Source organism: Oryza sativa, chromosome 11 (genome assembly GCF_034140825.1).
Source record: "Oryza sativa Japonica Group chromosome 11, ASM3414082v1".
In the NCBI taxonomy this organism is placed as follows: Eukaryota; Viridiplantae; Streptophyta; class Magnoliopsida; order Poales; family Poaceae; genus Oryza; species Oryza sativa.
Window position 1 is genome coordinate 26,855,652 of NC_089045.1, and position 4,115 is coordinate 26,859,766.

A 4,115-nucleotide genomic window follows, 5' to 3' on the forward strand; every position below is an offset into this window, starting at 1 on the left:
GCTGCGGGAGCTCGGAGCGCCGGATAGAACACCGCAGGTCCGCCATCCACCGAGGCTCTTCACGAAGGCCGTCCTCTGCTACGTCGGGGTTCGAGGCAGTCATCGACGACGAGGTGGTGGAGGTAGCTGCTAGACCAGAGGAGCTGTAGGTGCAATGAGAGAGGGAGGGAGGGAGGTTAATGAGCTCGCCGAAAAGAAGTGGCTGCTCTTTTCTTGGTCGTCGCCACTTCCCATAGCTCCTCGCGGTGAGAAGAGGCGGTTGGATCTGGGACGCGCTGATGCGCAAGAAGAGGCCGGTGGCGGGCCGAGGTGGAGGGAGATGACGCGCAGGAGGAGGTCAGCGGCGGGCCGAGGTGGAGGGGGACGCAGACGAAAGATTGCCGGAGAGGGAGGGGGTGCGACTGTGGTGGCCACCATCACCAGCCAGGTCACGCCATGGAAGAGAGGCGGAAGAAGAAAGGGGAAGAAGGGAGAAAGCATAAGGCGGAAAAGGGTAGTTTGGTCCAGATTTTTCTGTAAATCCATCCAAAGGGTAAGTAGTGGCATATTTCTAATATGTGTAAAATTATAATGGCATGTTTCCACATACACGAATACTAGTGTCATTTCTAAACCAACATATTTTTAATGGCAAGGATCCAATTAACCATTAAAAAAAATACTCTACTGAGGCCTCAGTCTCCCTCTCTTTCTCTTTCTCAGTCTCGATCTCTCTCGAGGAGTGACGACCGTGCGACGATGGAGGGCGGCGGCGGTGGCAAAGGTCGACCTTCCTTCTCCCGCTCTCCCGTCGTCGCCTTTGCCCCTCCCCTCCGACAACAACCGAGCATGGAGGTGGCGAATCGATGGCGGCCTCACTACCTCCCTCGTGGATCCGCCGCTGGCTAGCCTCGAGAGGAGCAGATTTGTTGGTGGCGGTACTAGGGGAAGCAGATCCGTGGTGGCAGCATTGCGGAGGTTGGCCTTCCTTCTCCCGCTCTCTCGTCGCCTGTCCCCCTCCCCTCCGATGGTGACCAAGCGCGGAGGTGGCTGATCGACGCCTCCCTCGAGGATTAGCCGCTGGCTTGCCTCGAGAGGTGTGGATCCGGCAGCGGCAGTGCTAGGGAAGGCAGATCCTGCGGTGACGGCAAAGTGGAGGTCGGCCTTTCTTCACCCGCTCCTCCGACGGCAGCTGAGGGTGGAGGCAACAGATCCACTTTTGAAGCCAATTGTACAAAAGTCCCGGTGGAATATCGGTTCTCTAAAGAATGTTTATCTTAAATTCTTAGTAGAGGATTTTATCCAGCAAGTAATGGCAAACAAAAAGAGCTTTGGACGTTTCATTTGGACAGAACATCGTTCAGTGACTTCAAAAGTTCTATGAGTGGTATGGTGAAATTTTTGGGCCAAATGACTCAACTGGTTACCTTTGTTTTGGACTTCACTGACACTGACATACCTGTGGAGATGATAAAATGATTGCAAGCTTGCCTGATGCAGTTGAAATTTTGCTTCGTAGTTTCGATGTGCTTGATAAACTGCCCGAGAGTACACTCTTCCCTCAATGCCTACGGCAGCTAGCTAGATCTTTTTGCTAATGTCATTAAAGAAGACCCGATGCCAATCGTAGAGAAGCTTCCCTGTCTTGTGATTCTTTCTTTGAGTGGGTATAAAGGCCTGACAATGTCCTGCTCTGCCCAAGGGTTCCCTCGGCTACAGCACTTGGTTCTTGATTCCTGGATTTTTCACATTTTGGTCCTTTTAAAAAACTTATTTTGCAAATAGACCCCTAGAAAACTTATCCCAAAATTAGTCCTTTTTGGGGCGCTAGAGTGGCTGGCGCCGTTGTCCAACAGGACAGCGCCAGCCTCTCTGGCGCCGCCCCCCTGCTGACGTGGCGGGGCGATGCTGAGGTGGCTAGGGGGAGTGCGCCAGAGTGGCTGGCGCCCCCCCCCCCCCCCCCCCCCCGAAATTTTTTATTTTTCTTTTATTTTTTTTGATATTTTTTCACGCTTAGGGACACATAAGAACCAACCATAGAAAAAATGAACTCAAATGGACGTAATATGTGACCTGTAGAATTTTTCCTCTCCTCTCATCTCTCTCCGAACCAGTGCAGAGGAGAGAGATGTGCAACTTTTTTATTTTTTTGATATTTTTTTCACACTTAGGAACTCACAGGAACCAACCATATAAAAAATAAACTCAAACGGACGAAATATATGGCATGTGGAATTTTCCAAAGCTCTACCAAAAACTTATCTCCTCGAAAATATAATCTTGCAAGCGGAATTTGGAGGTTTTAATATCGCCGAACCCGGCGAAGCTTGGGAGAATCGGATGTAACTTTTTCTGTAGATGTCCGTGCATATATTATTTGCCTGATTCCGAGTCCGTATGAGAAAGTTACGCCTATTTTAATAGATGACATGTTTTGTCCGTTTCGGTAGAGTTTTGGAAAATTCTACAAGTCACATATTTTGTCCGTTTGAGTTTATTTTTTATACGGTCGGTTCCTATGTTCTCCTAAGTGTGAAAAAAAATATCAAAAAAATAAAATAAAAATAAAAAAATTGCATCTCTCTGTACTGTTTAACTTATATATGTCATTTCATGTAGTTATATTTTGAATTAAATTAAGAAATTTCATATAGTGGTAGAGTGCATTATGTTTAACATGCTGATCAAAGGGTTTTACTAAAGGAGTTATGGTCCAATTTTAGTGAAGGTGCAAAGTAGACTAAGTGGTATGCTAGCTATTTTCAGACTTAGCTAGGTGGTAGTTCGAGTTTAAATTTTTTTTGATCGGTTGTATCGTGATCCTGAGTGTGAAAAAACATCCGAAAAAATAAAATAAAAATGACACCATTGCAACTCCATACAGAGAAACAGGAATGGAGGCGGGTGTGGGGGGGGCGGCGCCAGCATCTCCTCCCTGGGGCGGCGCCAGCATGGCTGGCGCCCTCCTCCTGCCACGTCGGTTTGCGTGCGCCACGATGGCAGGAGGACGGCGCCAGAGAGGCTGGCGCCGTCCCGTTGGATGACGGCGCTAGCCACTCTGGCGTCCCAAAAAGGACCATTTCTGGGATAAGTTTTTTCAGGGGTTTATTTGCGAAATAAGTTTTTTAAAAGGACCAAAATGTGAAAAATCCAGTTCTTGATTCCTTCTCCACTGAGTGGATCATTGAAACTGGGGCGCTGCCAAGACTCTCTCACTTGGGTTTGGTTTAAGAATATGAGAAAGCTGCCTGATGGATTGGGGCAACTTCCATCTCTCCAGGAACTAGTTCTGAAGAGGACATCACTTGCAAAGATCTACAAGGGAAAGGATGCAAGGTCAGTAACATCCCCTCTTTCCCAGCCTTCAGTTCTGTACTGTTTTGATTCTGTTGCCATTTCCATTCTGAACTTAGTGTGTCATGCAATAGTTTTTAGTACAAGCAAATAAGCTAGGGGTCATTTTCTCTGTAGGTCCAAAACGGTTTGTGAACTTTGTACGAAGCAAATCCCTTTTTTTTTGTTGAATAATGATCGAACAATTCATGGTTTGACATCATTCCTTGAAGCAAAAAATAAATAAATCTCAGCATATTTTTTTACAGCCGCATCTTGAGGAGTAGGGGCAGCCAGCGACAACAGTAGCAGTGGAGAGAGTTGGGGAAGATGAGCTGCTGTTGCTGGCCGAGGCCAAGCAGAGCACCACCGCGGATGTCCGCCGCGCGGCTGGGGCTTCCGGGACCATGGGTTACCCTGAGGGCGGCGGGCGCCGGGACGACGAGCCCGTCCACAAGGAGCTGCACGGTGTTCCGCGGCGAGGAGACCCACGTCGAGCGCGTGCCCGAGGTCAACGGCGAGGCCGACGTCGAGTAGGACCTCGGAGATGCGGACGGTGATGCCGTGGACTACCTCCACGGCGATGAGGACTACGTCGGCCGCGAGATCCACTGGCCACTGCCCGCAGCTTGCCACGCCTGCCAGTCGACGACGTCCTCGAGAAAGGAAGAGGGGAAGAAAGAGAGGGGGAAGAGAGTATGACAGGTTGGGCCCACGTCAGGGGTATTTTGGTCCGGAAAAAATATAAAAGTGAGAAAAACATTTCTATTTACAAAAATAACCGAAAATGGTATTTTGGTGAA

The 4,115-nt window shown here is 49.0% G+C and overlaps 1 long non-coding RNA gene across 1 annotated transcript; it reads left to right on the forward strand.

The window, feature by feature from the left end:
• The first annotated feature begins 3,105 nt into the window (after positions 1-3,105).
• On the forward strand, positions 3,106-4,115 carry LOC112936892 (uncharacterized). The gene is made up of 2 exons (XR_003239350.2): positions 3,106-3,315; positions 3,582-4,115. It is a non-coding gene; the product is annotated as an uncharacterized lncRNA (long non-coding RNA).